This window comes from Coregonus lavaretus, assembly GCF_964263955.1.
Source record: "Coregonus lavaretus genome assembly, chromosome: 21".
NCBI classification, from domain to species: Eukaryota; Metazoa; Chordata; class Actinopteri; order Salmoniformes; family Salmonidae; genus Coregonus; species Coregonus lavaretus.
The window spans coordinates 40,765,131-40,782,735 of record NC_140008.1 but is presented as its reverse complement, the minus strand read 5'-3'; the positions used below and the strand labels follow the sequence as shown (position 1 = coordinate 40,782,735).

The 17,605-nt window shown below is 41.8% G+C and overlaps 1 protein-coding gene across 1 annotated transcript in view; it reads right to left on the bottom strand.

The window, feature by feature from the left end:
* LOC311148625 (tyrosine-protein kinase JAK1-like) overlaps nucleotides 1-7,076 on the bottom strand; it is a 54,156-nt gene extending 47,080 nt beyond the window's left edge. Inside the window, exon 1 of the mRNA XM_084185612.1 lies at nucleotides 6,859-7,076. The gene's annotated coding sequence lies outside the window, so the exon portion shown is untranslated. The remainder of the gene's footprint in view (nucleotides 1-6,858) is intronic.
* Between the last annotated feature and the right edge of the window lie 10,529 nt (nucleotides 7,077-17,605).

Below are 17,605 nucleotides of genomic sequence, written 5' to 3'. Positions count from 1 at the left end.
GACAAATGTAGATAATTATTTTGATTGTACAACTGTTGTGGCATAAATGCCAGGACAGAAACTTTTTGCTCCTCTCGAAAGTGTAACAATATATGGGGCAAGCGAATTAGACTACCTTTATCTAAATCTGTGTCTGGAATAAATACAGGCAGTAGTTGCCAGTCATGCATTATGCTATTAATTAGCCAATTTTGTTGATAATTGAACAGGACTAAGTAAGCAAATCATATGCATTGTCATCTGTCGGGGTCGTTTACCTTTGAACGATGTGTGTGAATGAGTGAAGGAACATAACAATGTGCTCTGAGTGATAGTGCAGTAATGCGCACTTGAGATATAGGCTTTACCTGCATTTAAAGCGCACTTCCGGGTTTCCCGATCACGAGTAAATCCGGCATCAAGTGTGATAAAAACGGATACGATTACAAGTATGAATTGATATTAGGAGTGCCCAAGAATTGCAGCATGGCACCCCTATTATTTTTAATATAATCCAATATGGCCAACATTTAAACGTTAAAACTAAATTGGAATCCTTAATGTTAAGAAAAATCTCTCACAAAATTAATTCACAGTGCAGTTATCACAAAATATTATTTTCTGTGTTATAGCCTAACTAGACAATAGGCTATAAAGGCCTGGAGAAAATGGTGGAATTTAAAGGTAGATACAGAAAGTAAAGAGCATCGTGGGTCAATTCCTGCAACAACTAAGAGCGTTGAACCGCAAGGCTCAACTTCTCCATTGTTTTGGAGCCCTGGCTACAGGGGAAGCGAGCCCGAGCGCATTCGCAGATACCGTGTGTGACTGTGTGAGAGCGAAGTGTTGCATCTGGCTCATCTCAATGTCCTAGCCTATTCATTGATGATAGGCCTTGCTTTCCTGAAGTTGCGAGAAATTATAAGCCAGGAAGTTGCGAGATGCAGCATTCCATTGCGAGATACAGCTTTGTTTGCTGATAGATAGGCCTAGTGCACGGTTCTGACCGTCTGCCTAGTGGCAGACATGCCTATACTGTGCCCCTACCCCCTCTCTTAGTCCCTCGCTAGCTCGCTATGAAAGCTGCAAGTGTTTGTGTTAACAGTTGAAAAAATGGCAGAGAAAGCCAAGCGACAGCAGCGAATTCCTGTATGGCAATACTTAATACGTTAAATGAGAAGGAAATGCTAACTTTGCAGGGTGGAATTGAGGTACTTTAACGGTAGTACAGGCGCAATGCTCAACCATCTGAAAGGGACACTCCATGAGACCCAAACCGTTTCTGGCGGCAGCACAGCTGCATTGTGAATTCACGTGGATTTGAATGAATTTTGATCATTTTAACGGAAAACCTCCCCAGAAAAGTCCATTTAAACGGTAAGAAAAAATGTCAATTTGTCACATCCCTACCGTCAATACGGAATCAGATTTTGGAAAGGTAATATCACTGTAGAAAGGTTTTTGCCATATACAGTCAAATCAAAAATCTTGTGTATTGGTGAGTAGTGGACCAGTCTTCGAAAATATGCCATTATATTTTATAAGCCTAAAGTGGCAGAAATGGACTGGAAACACCATCAACCTGTAAACCACTTGAATTGTGTTGAACTACTACATGAATCACCTCAACAAATGTCTTTAAAAAAGGTTAAAACCATGTTATCAAGTTTAAAAATTGCCAACACACCCTAGGAGTTACATTATGTAGCTCATTTATTGAGAACATGGGTAATTTACTCTGAATATGACCTTAAACTGGAGATGGTCGTTCTAACATAAGTTTTTACATTATGCTACAATTTATGTTATATCACCTTGACATGAAACCGTTACGCAGCGGATAAAGCATCAAATTTGGTAGAGATGCTCTTTGGGACGTATTCATTGATATTAGAAGGGGTTCCTAAAAAGTGGTGCATGGCACTCCAATTTCTTTTTTATATAATCCAAATGTGGCCACCAATACTGTAGCAGATTTTGTAAAGGTGATATTACTGTTGAATTCTTGTTTCCATATATAATAAAACATGTTCTGTATTTGTGAGTAGTGGTCCTGTCATCAACAATTTTCCATAATATTTCAAAATGTTGTTAAACTACTACATCAATCACCTTACAAAACATAAGCTTAAAAATTGCCAACAAACTCTAGGAGTTACATTATGTAGCAAATGTATGTAGGTTAGCAATGCTAACAAGTATATGTAAAATCCCATAGAGAATGCTACCAAAATGCTAACATTTTATGCAGTCTCTGACCTAAACTATTTTCAGGACAGACATCCCAGCTCATAAAGTTATACAACTAACTCAAAAATGCTACTCACAGTTTGCTACACGCACAAAAAAAATATTAGACAGCAAGGCTCTTGATTAGGCTTGGGAGGTATCCAGATTGTCATACCGACCTTGTGCCGCACCCAGATATTCGGTAATACCAGCACTGAACAAAGGGGGCGCTGTTTGCAAACCCCACTGATCAGAAGGTTAGCAAAGCTAACAATTACATGTAAAATCCCATAGAGAATGCTAACTAAATTCTAATGAGCACATATTATACAGTGTCTGACCTAAACTATACAAGTATATAAGTAACTCAAAAATACTACTCACAGTTTGCTGCACGCACAAAACAAATATTAGCCAGCAAGGCTCTAGATCCAGGAGGGAACTCTCTGCTGTTACCAAGCGAATGCTTGATTTTGGAAGAAGCTAATCAGTTAGCTAGATAGCTAACTAGCTACGAAATTAGCAAACCAAATGCACAACTGTAGGGCATTTAGCACATTTTAAACAGTTAACTTAATAGTTTTACAATATCTAGCTGGCAAACAGCTAGATTACCTGGTGCGTGCTGCACAACAGTGAGTGACTCACAAGGCTCCGGTCTCTCGTCGTTGGGTGTTTGTAAACAAACACCATGTGACTGGGTACTACCGGTAAGCTTAATAATGACAAATTATGTGACAGGTGAAATCAAGAATGCTATCTTCTTTATCTCCTAACATATTGCACAAGTTGACTACAGGTATTTACTTAAAAACTAGCTACAAATATTCAAATGTATTTAAAAAACTTCAAAAGAAAGAGTTAACGGTTTTGATGTTATTGAAAAACCATCCCTTGGCTATTTCCACATACCTCGCTATACGGTATATACAGTATACTGCCCAAGCCTAATACAGACATCACTGTCCGCGTTGCTGGGCTGTTCTTCCATCTTACCAAGGATTATCCAACCATAAAGCTGTGGGTTGCTTTTGGTATGGGTGAAAACTACCAGGAGATTTGCACCAACACCATCTCTTGAGAAGCTGGAATGCATAAGAGTTTGGCTTTGTCATGCTTTCACGCATGCAAACCTAAAAGTAGACAGCTTGGAGTGCATGAAAGCCATTTTCAGAGTTGACTGATGCCTTCATTTCGATTGCAGCTGAACCATTTCAACCCCATGATCTGGATTTTTTCACATTCACATTTCCTGAGAGATACACCAGTGTTCTCTATGACAAGACAACCAGCTGCGATTTTGTCAATGATCTGAGGAAGGATCTCTTCTCCAAGGGGTAATTCTCAATGGAGAACATCCCCCTAACACAGGCTGCACTGATGCAACATTCAAACTGAACAGTGTCCCAAACAAGCATTTGGTCAACAAGTCTGAAAAACATCCAATCAGCACCTTCACCAGAAAGATTTGGATGGGCTAAACCAGTTGATTTCTGGACACCTTTCTGGACACTTATCAGAGGCTGACAAAGCTTGCAGAGGACTCCTGAGGTGTGGCTGCCAAAGTGAGCCCCTCTGTTCTTGGAAGTGTTGATGCCAGGATGCTGGATTATCATGTACTGCATTATGCCATTGTGCTGGCACATGTGAACCAGGGCCCTAAGTAGGGATGCCAACTAACCAACCCCCATTAACCAGTTAACAAACATTTAAATTAGTTCCAAACAGTAAAATGACAATGACCAACAGAAAATACTATGCATGGAAGGAACTGACATTTTCCCATTAAGAGCTTAAAAAACATGCGACAATAGCAAGCCTATTCTCTCAAATTATTGAACATGTGTGGGGATCTTTTTTCTTGTAACTGGATGTGATGCCTAGCTTAGAAAGAATGCATTAATGATTAAACATAAAAGGTTTGTACTGTACTGATATAAATTGTTTAACCTAACAAGCTGTGATTAATGTGAGGAGCTGTTTTAGGGAGTAGGGGGAGATAAGAACGTATGTCTCACATACACGAACACTGCCTCTTTGTGATCTGTGAACCGTCCAAGGATGTAGGTACAAGGAGTACAGGGGAACAGTGTCTATGGGTGCTGACTCGAGACAGGGTGTGATGATAACAACTTATGCCTGGCAACAGTGTGCAACGGTAAAGCGCCAAGGGGTTGGGACCAGCCTGTGCGCCAACGATTGGCTGAGTAAGTCTTAACCACGCTCAGTCTCTACTCTGATTGGCCAGCAGGGAGCGGGAACTATCTCTGTCACAGTATTTGAAGAATAACTTAGAACAATGGATCAGTTCTCTGAGTGCCCTGTGTGGTATTGCAGTGGACCCGTATATACGAACATCATATTTACCATTGAAGTGGTTTGCATTAATTAAAATACTAGTATATCTTAGAAGTCGTGTTGACCTCTTTTGTTCCTAATACCAGATTTGAATTGACGCAACTTAACACATGCAACTACTGTAATGAAGCAGAGAATTTAATACATAATTTTCAAACATTTGCCAAATTGTGATTTGTGGGAAAACACTGTTCTAAAAAGACACCTGATGCCTCCCGAGTGGCGCAGTGGTCTAAGGCACTGCATTGCAGTGCTAGCTTTGCCACTAGAGATCCTGGTTCGAATCCAGGCTCTGTCGTAGCCGGCCGTGACCGGGAGACCCATGGGGAGGCGCACAATTGGTCCAGGGTAGGGGAGGGAATGGCCGGCAGGGATGTAGCGCAGTTGGTAGAGCATGGCGTTTGCAACGCCAGGGTTGTGGGTTCGATTCCCACGGGGGGACAGTATAAAAAAATATATATAATAATAATAATAATAATGTATGCACTCTGGATAAGAGCGTCTGCTAAATTACTAAAATGTAAATGATGCGAACCGTTTAATGTGACAGAGATTAACATCTCCATTAGAAACTTAAAAAGAGGGAAAACGTAGATATGCAACAACTAGGATCAATCAATCAATCAATCAATCAATTTTATTTTATATAGCCCTTCATACATCAGCTAATATCTCGAAGTGCTGTACAGAAACCCAGCCTAAAACCCCAAACAGCTAGTAATGCAGGTGTAGGATGGGTTGTTAATATGACTTGGATTGTGCCTTTGACTTCTAGACAATGAAAGAAAGTTCATATGAAAACCTGTAGAACAGGAGAGAAATACTGTGAAACTATCTTAGCTGTTGTTGTTAGCTGATTCGTGCTACTCCTCTCTCTACACACTGCCTGCATCTGTGAGTTGTCTAGCAACAAGTCTCCGCTTTGGCTTGCTCGCGGCTCACTAACTAGAGACAGCCATTAGTTGAGTTAAGAAAGCTAATTTCTAACTCTATAAACTCACTGTGCATTACTATTTTCTGCAAAATAATAATTCCGGTCGACCAAGACACTGTTCCTGTTTTATGACTGATGAGATTTGTGAAATTGTGACACAAAATTATTTCCACAAAATTATGCAAATTAACCTACAGACTGATAAGCATGACCAGTCAAATTATTATTTTTTATGCCGGCTAACGGTTAACATCCCTAGCCCTAAGTCTTTTATTTTCTTCACTAATCAGAACTTAAAAAGGTTCACTATGCAGAAATCGCTCCACCATCTCCTGGTTGAAAAAAATTCTAATAGTTCGCCTGATTTCAGTTTGTGTGACAAAACAAGAAAGTATAGTGTAGATCAGGGTTTCCCAAACTCTATACTCGGGACCACAAGGGGTGCACGTTTTTGGTTTTTACCCTAGCACTACACAGCTGATTCAAATAATAAACTAATCATCAAGCTTTGATCATTTGAATCAGCTGTGTAGTGTTAGGGCAAAAAACAAAATGTGCACCCCTTGGGGTCCTGAGGACCGAGTTTGGGAAACGCTGGTGTAGACAATCATTGTACCATCTAAACCGCCGTGAAATATATTTTCCATAACAAAAAATATTTTATTTTCCGCTGTTTAAAGCTGGTGTACAAAACCAAAAGACGCAAAAACAAAACTTAAAAACTGGAAGCATAGAAATAGCGCACATAGAACAGATCTACCGCTTCTTAGACTTGCTTTAAAAAAGAATGAAATATCTATAACTAACATGTATGTGAATTTGGTCGGGTCACCCAAAATGTTACATGAAATTTTAAGGAATACATTTGATCTATTATTACTTGATTTCATGTTTTTTTCTTCTATTGAAATGTTCACTTAATAAGCTGTTTTAAATATGATTATGGATTCATTACCATTGGTGGCCATTTTGAATTCTGCTCTCTGGTTAATTTTGAAATGAGCACCCCTTCTACGATGTTTTCATATCATCTGAGGAATGTTTGTACCAAATGTCATGCTTTTATTTATTGCAAAACCGTTTTTATGGTCAAATACCAGCTATTATGGCAGCCATTTTGAATTTTCGCGATAACTCGCTTCCTGGTTAAGTTTGAAATGGGCACCCCTTCTGGGATGTTTTCATATCATCTTGTTTGTACCAAATGTTATGCTTGTATCTGCTTCGTAACGTTTTTTTCGCTAACGACCCGGACTAATAATGATTCTAGCTAATAGGATATCCGATAGCTAGCCTGGATATCTGGCATTTTACTCAATATCAATAATCACATATTTGATATGTTTAACGTTACTCACCTAGCGAGCTATCCAGATAGCTGGCAACTTTACTTCCCTATCGTTTTGTTCATAGATCCAGAATATAATTCCCCGTTGTGAAACTGTAAAGACTGACTTGATCTTGACAAGATCTGTAGGTATGTCAATATTCCAAAAGAAAAATGTTTTGCCCGACGAGTTTATTTCCCTTCTGGTCGAGAGCACATTCATAATCTTTCTAACACTTCCTGTCAAGTAACGTCCCTCTTCCCGAAAATAATGCGACTGCAAGCTCAGCTTCACGCATTCTGATTGGTGCATTGCTCCTTCAGTCAAGCGATACTGTGTAGCCCACTGACTATTTTATGTTGTTAACCCTAGACTGGAGGGAGCATTACAGTAAACTGAAGGGCATCACATCCACTGTAATGTAGCAGCAGCTGTGTGTGTGCGTGGTCTTGTTATTCTATCCTCGTGGGACCTGAAATCCCCAAATGTCCCGACAAGGAAAGTAAAACAAAGAAAATTGATTGTCCCTTGTGGGTACATTTCCCACGTCCCTATGAGGAAAAAGGCTATTTTACATGTAGGGGTTAGGTTTAGGGCTTTCTGGTTAGCGTGTCCGCCCTGAGATTGGAAGGTTGTGAGTTCGATCACTGTCCGAGTCATACGAAAGACTGTAAAAATGGGACCTGATGAGTCTCTGCTTGGCACACAGCATTAAGGAGATAGATTGGGGTAAGGCCCTGCGATAGACTAGCGTCCTGTCCAGGGGGCGGACTTGTACATCAAGCTGCCTCCCACTACAGAAACAGGAGATAGGCTCCTGCCCTATGAGATGTTTCGGCTCGCACAAGCCAAGGCTCGTGCAAGACTACCTTTTTAGGGTTAGAATTCGGGTTAGGGTAAAATGTTGGGGTTAGGGAAAATAGGATTTTGAATGTAAATACATTTGAGGTCCCCGTGAGGATAGAAGAACAAGTGTGTGTGTGTGTAAGATTATTGCCATTGGGGAGGGAACCATTCCTTATATATTATGGGAGGTAATGAGGAAATTATTAAAAACGTTAATAGCATTCCACCCATGAGGCCACTAGTCATTTGACTGCATGAAAGGGCTACAATACACACAAAGGGGTTTGAGAAAATAATTATAAATGTCCTAAAAGACTGCACAAAATGTTTGTTCAAATCAAATCAAAATGTATTTTAAATACAACAGGTGTAGACATTAGAGTGAAATGCTTACTTACAAGCCGTTAACCAACAATGCTAAGTAAAAAAAATCAAAAAAAGTGTTAAGCAAAAAAAATAAAAGCAAATAACTAAAGAGCAGCAGTAAAATAAAATAACAGTAGGGAGGCTATATACAGGGGGGTACCAGTGCAGAGTCAATGTGTGGGGACACCGGCTAGTCGAGGTAATTGAGATAATATGTACATGTGGGTAGAGTTAAAGTGACTATGCATAAATAATAAACAGAGTGGCAGCAGAGTAAAAAAGGGGGACGGGGTGGGGGTGGGGGGGGCAGTGCAAATCGTCCGGGTAGCCATGATTAGCTGTTCAGGAGTCTTATGGCTTGGGGGTGGAAGCTGTTGAGAAGCCTTTTGGACCTAGACTTGGCGTTCCGGTACCGCTTGCCGTGCGGTAGCAGAGAGAACAGTCTATGACTAGGGTGGCTGGAGTCTTTTACCATTTTGAGGGCCTTCCTCTGACACCGCCTGGTATAGAGGTCCTGGATGGCAGGAAGCTTGGCCCCAGTGATGTACTGGGCCATACACACTACCCTCTGTAGTGCCTTGCGGTCGGATACCAGGCGGTGATGCAACCAGTCAGGATGCTCTCGATGGTGCAGCTGTATAACTTTTTGAGGATCTGAGGACCCATGCCAAATGTTTTCAGTCTCCTGAGGGGGAATAGGCTTTGTCATGCCCTCTTCACAACTGTCTTGGTGTGTTTGGACCACGATAGTTTGTTGGTGATGTGGACACCAAGGAACTTGAAGCTCTCAACCTGATCCACTACAGTCCGTTGATGAGAATGGGGGCGTGCTCAGTCCTTTTTCCTGTAGTCCACAATCATCTCCTTTGTCTTGATCACGTTGAGGGAGAGGTTGTTATCCTGGCACCACACGGCCAGGTCTCTGACCTCCTCCCTATAGGCTGTCTCATCGTTGTCGGTGATCAGGCCTACCACTGTTGTGTGTGTCGGCAAACTTAATGGTGTTGGAGTCGTGCCTGGCCATGCAGTCATGGGTGAACAGGGAGTACAAGAGGGGACTGAGCACGCACCCCTGAGGGGCCCCCGTGTTGAGGATCAGCGTGGCAGATGTGTTGTTACCTACCCTTACAACCTGGGGGCGGCCCGTCAGGAAGTCCAGGATCCAGTTGCAGAGGGAGGTGTTTAGTCCCAGGATCCTTAGCTTAGTGATGAGCTTTGAGGGCACTATGCATTCGGGCAGGTAGAGTTCTCCTGACATCCGCCAAACTCAGATTTGTCTGTCGGATAGCCAGATGGTGAAGCGTGATTAATCACTCCAGAGAACCCGTTTCCACTGCTCCAGAGTCCAATGGCGGCGAGCTTTACACCACTCCAGCTGATGCTTGGCATTGCACATGGTGATCTTAGGCTTGTGTGCCGCTGCTCGATCATGGAAACCCATTTCATGAAGCTCCCGACGAACAGTTCTTGTGCTGACGTTGCTTCAAGAGGCAGTTTGGAACTCAGCACTCGCCGGTCCCATTCTGTGAGCTTATGTGGCCTACCCACTTCGCAGCTGAGCTGTTGTTGTTCCTAGATGTTTCCACTTCACAATAATAGCACTTACAGTTGACCAGGGCAGCTCTAGCAGGACAGAAATTTGACAAAGTGCCTTGTTGGAAAGGTGGCATACTATGACGGTGCCACGTTGAAAGTCACTGAGCTCTTCAGTAAGGCCATTCTACTGCCAATGTTTGTCTATAGAGATTGCATGGAGGTGTGCTCAATTTTATACACCTGTCAGCAACAGGTGTAGCTGAAATAGTCAAATCCACTAATTTGAAGGGGTGTCCACATACTTTTGTATATACAGTGTATCTTGTCTCTTTACCAGGCAGTCGGTGCCTCAATACAAATACATTACTCAATACAAATGCACTCTGACTCTAAAAGCATTTCAATATTTTATTTTCAACACATGGAATGGTTAACAAAATCAATTCCTTCAAAATGTTACAGTAATATCACTTGTTTTTTGCTTTTTACGTCAAAATTCCATCAGTTGCGGGTTACATGAAACATTGATTGTCCTTGGTGAGGAAACACAGTAACAATCCTGTTTGTATCTGACCATGTTAATCAATAACCTACATATTTACATACGTAACAATGTATGCACACATGACTGTAAGTCGCTATGGATAAAAGCGTCTGCTAAATGGCATATTATTATTATTATATTTAATTCATGATCGATAGCTTTGTCTGTTCAAAAGATGAGAAAGGGCTTTTTCTGTTGAGGATTTGAAATGTAATTGGGAATTCTGCTCCTCCATCTGTTTCCCATCTGATCATGTTTCTGATTGTCAATATTTCCACATATGATCACAAACATTTCTTATTTACAGTATCGTCTTGTAGTCCAAAAAGGAAGCTACTGTCAAATGGAAACTGACATCTTCCTACCGAGCCAGGTCCTTTAAGATGGAACAGGGAGGGGATGTTCCATTTGCCTGTAGGAGAGGGACTTCCCGTCTCCCATATCTGATGTGTTACAACTGTGTCAGTTTGCCAGAAATCATAGGCAGAAATTTCCCAAGAATGTTTTAGTCACTGACACAATAAAACACAATGCCAGGTCTATCTATCTGTAATAGTACTACAAACTTATTAGTAAAAACCTAACTTTTAAAATACTGTATACCGGTATGTAGGCTAGTAAGTATGTGAAAATTTGCTATTTTGACCATCTATTTCGATTATTTTGACAACATATACAGTGTGATTGATAGTACAATTCATATGTAACATAGTTACAAAAGTGTCTATCACTTAAGTGCTTATAAAGTAGGCTACTCATTATGAGACTTTGTAGTGTTGAATAATAATGATTTTATAGCTTTCATCTGAAACGTCCAGACTCATAGATATCCTTAGGGTCTCCAGTAAACAGAAAGAAAGGCAAGGGAAGGGAATGTCCTTACAATGTAGTAAATGAAAAGCAAAAACCATAGGTCACCATAAACTAACCTCTACTTTCATACTGCTATATGAGAAGAGAAAGCTGATATTTATTTTCCAAATAGTGATGGGAAACTAAACAGAATTCAATAGCATGCATAGGTATTCGACTTTTATTTACAGTTATTTGTTGACATTTCTCTGTCAGCGTTTTTATTAATTACCAGAATTTATATTCCACTGATTGACATATCTTCCACAGTCGAATTGTGTGAATAGGGTTCAGCCTTCAACCCCCACCCGAACCCATTTACAACTTCTTGATAGTTAACTATTGTGGTGTGTGAGGGAGAGGGAGAGGGAGGGGGCAGAGACAGAGAAAAGGAGTGGGTTATAGAGAGGGGAGAAGGAGGGAGGGGGAATGTGGGGGCAGAGAGAGGGGGAGAGAGCTAGATGCGGCGTGACCTTTTGGTTATCTGTGTGAGGGGATTTCCGCATTGACTTCCTGTATGTCTAACATTCTAAAGACGTGTCAAACAGGAGTCTTATGGTAATACCTCTATTCTTATGTTGTTATTTTCTATTATTCAATCATACGTAACGCCAGGGTAGTGGGTTCGATCCCCGGGACCACCCATACGTAAAAATGTATGCACACATGACTGTAAGTCGCTTTGGATAAAAAGCGTCTGCTAAATGGCATATTATATTATACTGATCATCCGTGGCTTGACGACTCATTGCAAGCTCACAGAACAGGGCTCCGGGCAGCCGAGCGGAAATAGAGGAAAACTAGACTCCCTGCGGACCTGTCATCTTTTCACTCCCTCCTCTCTACATGTTCTTCCTCTGTTTCTGCTGCTAAAGCCACTTTCTGCCACTCTAAATTTCAAGCCTCTGCCTCTAACCCTAGGAAGCTCTTTGCCACCTTCTCCTCCCTGCTGAATCCTCCTCCTCCTCCCCCTCCCTCCCCACTCTCTGTGGATGACTTCATCAACCATTTTGAAAAGAAGGTTGACGACATCCGATCCTCATTTATTAAGTCAAATGACACCGCTGGTCCAGCTCACACTGCCCTACCCTATGCTTTGACTTCTTTCTCCCCTCTCTCTCCATTTCCGGAGACCTTCTCCCTTACCTCACCTCGCTCATCAACTCATCCTTGACCGCTGGCTATGTCCCTTCCGTCTTCAAGAGAGAGAGAGTTGCACCCCTCCTCAAAAAACCTACACTCGATCCCTCCGATGTCAACAACTACAGACCAGTATCCCTTCTATATTTTCTCTCCAAAACTCTTGAGCGTGGCGTCTCTAGCCAACTCTCCTGTGATCTCTCTCAGAATGACCTTCTTGATCCAAACCAGTCAGGTTTCAAGACTGGTCATTCAACTGAGACTGCTCTTCTCTGTGTCACGGAGGCTCTCCGCACTGCTAAAGCTAACTCTCTCTCCTCTGCTCTTATCCTTCTAGACCTATCTGCTGCCTTTGATACTGTGAACCATCAGATCCTCCTCTCCACCCTCTCCGAGTTGGGCATCTCCGGCGCTGCTCACTCTTGGATTGCGTCCTAACTGACAGGTCGCTCCTACCAGGTGGCGTGGCGAGAATCTGTCTGCGCACCATGTGCTCTCACCACTGGTGTCCCCCAGGGCTCAGTTCTAGGCCCTCTCCTATTCTCTCTATACACTAAGTCACTTGGCTCTGTCATATCCTCACATGGTCTCTCCTCTCATTGCTACGCAATTAATTTTCTCCTTTCCCCCTTCTGATAACCAGGTGGCGAATTGCATCTCTGCATGTCTGGCGGCCATATCAGTGTGGATGTCGGATCACTACCTCAAGCTGAACCTCGGCAAGATGGAGCTGCTCTTCCTCCCGGGGAAGGACTGCCCGCTCCATGATCTCGCCATCACGGTTGACAACTCCATTGTGTCCTCCTCCCAGAGTGCAAGGAACCTTGGCGTGACCCTGGACAACACCCTGTTGTTCTCCGCTAACATCAAAGCGGTGACCCGATCCTGCAGGTTCATGCTCTACAACATTCGCAGAGTACGACCCTACCTTACACAGAAAGCGGCACAGGTCCTAATCCAGGCACTTGTCATCTCCAGTCTGGATTACTGCAAATCGCTGTTGGCTCCCTGTCTGTGCCATTAAACCCCTACAACTTATCCAGAACGCTGCAGCCCATCTGGTGTTCAACCTTCCCAAGTTCTCTCATGTCACCCCGCTCCTCCGCACACTCCACTGGCTTCCAGTTGAAGCTTGCACTACTACAAAACCATGGTGCTTGCCTACGGAGCTGTGAGGGGAAAGGCACCTCCTTACCTTCAGGCTCTGATCAGACATTTTCTATTAAGGCATCTTTACTTTTACTCAAGTATGACAATTGGGTACTTTTTCCACCACTGATAGAAATCTAATCAGAGGTTAGTGGCCACACGTCACGAGTATTAGAAATAACATCTATACATATTTTTTTCCATTTCTTTCCGATTTATTTGCATTTTCTTATATACATGAATGATTCAAATGCTACAAAACATACATTTGTTCCCTTTCAATTTATGACGTAATGCATCATTCTTTCTACATGAAATAGCAATTCTAGTCAAATAAAATGGGGAAATGATAGGCTACACTCATTGGGCAATGTGAATCATTATAAAGTATTACAAATGTATATCAGACACTACATTGTAATGTGAGACCATTTTGGTTACATATGATCCTAAATATTTTGCTGTGCAACCTGGAATAGGCGATATGCACAGGCGAGCATGACGTATTTCCGGTTAAATCTCAGGATGGATGTAAACTTCCGGTTATCGTAGAATGCTGTGCTACCGTATGCTAGCATTGAATGCTTGTCGTCAAAAACATCCGAAACGGTTAATTTTCGTCGTTGTTGTTGTTTATGTTAATGTTTTTACTTGTAATACTTCGTCTTGACGTATAACACGATGACGTGTAAACGTACGAAAGTGTCCTTTCAAAAACGGGATGACAGCTCTTCCAGCCATCACTGCTGTGTGCCGCAATGTACAGTGTCTGCCAGATGCAATTCTTCTGTTAGTTTTTTTACTTTTCCCAAAGACAGTGAATTACATAAACGGTGGGTGATTAACATTCGACGAGTCAACTTTCTTACAACAAACACACGAGTCTGCAGCCGACACTTTGTAAGTGAAGATGTGATAGAGCCTCCGACTCCAGCTGGTCGCAGACGTCTGAAGAAGGGAGCTGTTCCAGTGCTGTTTCAATGGAACAATTTCAGTCTTCCAGCCCCACTGACCGGAGTTTGGGAAAGGACCGAGCGTCCCAACAATGATTGCATATCCCACACCCAGCCACACAGGAACAGTAGATTTTAACAAGCACAACTGGCTGTGAATCACGCAATGTCATCTGAAATACACAGAAGCATAATTTAATGGGTTTTGAAAGACGAGGGTCTACAGCAGCAGGAATAGGAGCAAAACTTGTTATTTCTACTTTTTACTGGTGTAAGCAACTTATCTACTGTCTCGTGTCACTTTTGTGCTTTCTGCATCACTTTCCTACTGTCTTGCACCACTTACCTATTGTCTTGTGCCATTTACCTACTTTCAAACAGTATTGGCAGAGCAGTAGGTGAGTGGTGCAACATTGTAGCCTAGTACCAATAACAACAGTAGAGTGGAGGTTTTGCTCCTAATTCCTCTTGAAAAGTAGAAACATCAAGTTCAAAAGCAAGGAAGTTGGGCCATATGTTTATAAAGAAAGAAGTAAAGATGACAGGACAGTTTTGAGTAAAACATCAGCAGTTTGAAGAATAGCTGAGTGGAATATGTTACTGTCATTGCAGTCATCAAGTCAGGAAAAAGTAGTAATCTCATTATTGTTTACATTTCAAACCAAACTCCAATTTGTTTACAACAGACCCAACAACAAAGCATGGCAATTCCCACTCAGCTACCCTGGTCTGTATTAGGCTACCACTGTTCAGCTATCGTGAAAACCACTAAAGTTCTAGTGTTGTTCTCTTAGCAATGGCAATCAAAGCTGTGGTAACATTAAACGAGTAAGACATGTGTTGAACAGAACCTTGAACAAATTCAACAGAACTTTGAACGTGTCACTTAATCTAGTCACTTAATCTAGTCCTACTCTCAGCTGGTGTGGTGGCTTTAGATTCTTCATTGAGCGGTAGCAGTGGGCTCTCACAGAGATCTCATTTGTAGCCCTGTTTTTACCTGATACTTTCATAAAAGTACAAACACATGAAGTGAGAGGTATATACACATGATTAAACTTTATTTAAAGCATGATTAACCTGAAGCACGGACGGAGTCAGGACGGAGTCATGACTTAAAACACCAAAGCAAGGCTTCTAGCTCAGGCTAGCTAGCGTTAGCATATTACCTTCAAAGTTGCAAAGAAAAGAAGAAACTTAAAATGTGAAGCCTTTATCCAGTTTGCTACGTGGTGTCGTACTGGATGTCCGGACGACCCTCCGTATATCATTAACAGATACTTTAGGCAACTCCAGCAAACACCTTGTAAACTTCATCTCTGCCATCATAACGGTCTACTGTCACTGTCTTGTTTTTTTCCGGTAACCGGAAATTCCCAAGCAGCCTTACGCCAATTCGAAAGTGATGCGTGCATAGAGCCTATTTCAATTTGGGATCAATTTATTTTTTTGCCTTGGAAAAAATCTCACAGATAATAATTGTTGTTATAATTACCCTTTACTGTAATGCTGTTTCCGAGTGCCAGAGAAAAAAACGAGCGCAGATTCGGTAGCGTCATGGTCAGGCGCGTAACTTGCCCGGGGGACAGGTGGGTCATGAATCCTCATTTTATGATTGGAAAACCCCCGCCGCCAATTATGCTTTTGGTTTGGCCGGGTGTTTAGAGGCCGTGGTTTGTGAAGGTAAAACAAGTTGAGCAAGGCTTGCAGTAGGGAGAACGGAGAAACACAATATCTCCTCTCTCATCTTAAAAAACCCTCAAATCTGTTAGCTAACTTGGAACAAATAAAATAGAACACTGAAATATCAGCACGAGTAAGAAGGATATAGAACACTTAATTTTTTTCAAATGGAGAATGTTTAAATTATGAACCTTAAATATCTAGTAGTCTACATAATTAGAGAAGGGCTGTTTCTATTACAGGCAGTAGGTTTCAAGCAAGCCTCTTTCTCTCCCCAGTCAGAGGTATATTTCCAGACTTTGACCAACAGCAATAACCTATCATTTACAGTTTACGTCATTTACTAGACACTCTTATCCAGAGCAACTATGGTTAAGTGCCTTGCGCAAGGACACATCGATAGATTTTTCACCTAGTCAGCTCGGGGATTTGAACCAGCGACCTTTCGGTTACTGGCCCAACGCCCTTAACCCCTAGGGTGCCGCTAACCTGTCCTCCTTATTTATGCCAATTTGAAGGCCAGAATTGTGGGGGGAAAGCACTAATCATGTTTATGCAACCTAATAATCACCCTTAGAATACTCCCAGAACCAACTTTATTTTTTATTTCAATTTGAGAATTTACAAAACAAATTGACCCACCAGTCTTTATTGGCAGGGGTGCATGTAATATTGCACAGCAGTACAGTGGTTTGAAAATAGTGCTTTTACACAATGTAGAAACCTAATATTCCACAAATAACTTTGTAATTTCAAAAACAGGTATTTGTATAACCATTTGCAGCTTTTTATAATAAACAATTGTCTTTACCGGGTTACATATTAGTTTCTAGGGCACAGCATGTGCTTCAGAAGTAGCTAGAAATCATATAGGCTATATCTCAATCAATTTTTAAAAATCGTATTTTCTGGTGCTCCTAAATTGTATGTTGTGCTCCTAACTTTTTAAAGTTGGGAGCACCATTGCTTCAAATAAAAAATTATAATTTAGAGCCCTGCCCAGTGCCCATACTACACCTCACCTCTGATACAGCAGTACCATCTCCCGCCATCCATCCATCCATCATCACATAATGGGTCAGGTGTGTCAAGGTGACAGCCATCCTTCAGTTATCACAGTACTGTACCTTTAAGATGGACAGCATCAGCACAGTGATAACTGAACCAGGGCAGCCTGGATGTCAAGTTAAGCAGACAGTAGACAGCAGCCCAGAGACAGCAGCCCAGAGACAGCAGCCCCGTCAGTTTAAGTCCCAGCACAGTACAGCATCAGCTGTGGTGGTCCAAAGTGTCAGATGCCATCAGTCTTCATGATGCCAGGCCCACACACACACACACAGGACTGGGAGCCCAGAGCGACAATAATATCTTGTCAGTCACACTGTTCTATTGCAGATGGAATCGTGCCAAAGGAGGGACTTAGAATGACATGACACTGTATAGAGTCAGGCAGGTGGGGGTGCCTTTGGATATTGCAGAAAGTAACAAAATGACTATGATGGTTGATAATATGCTAAATCCACATTTCTGTACCTGTGTTTTTCATGGTATCAAGTTACAAGAATGAGAACACATTTGCATGCAGAAGTAATGTAAATAGGCTTCTCTAATAACTTACACAGCGAAATGCATTTACCAAAACCGGCAAAGCTTTGTAATTATTCACAGGAGATAATGATTAATTATGTATGTGCTATGAATTCCACAC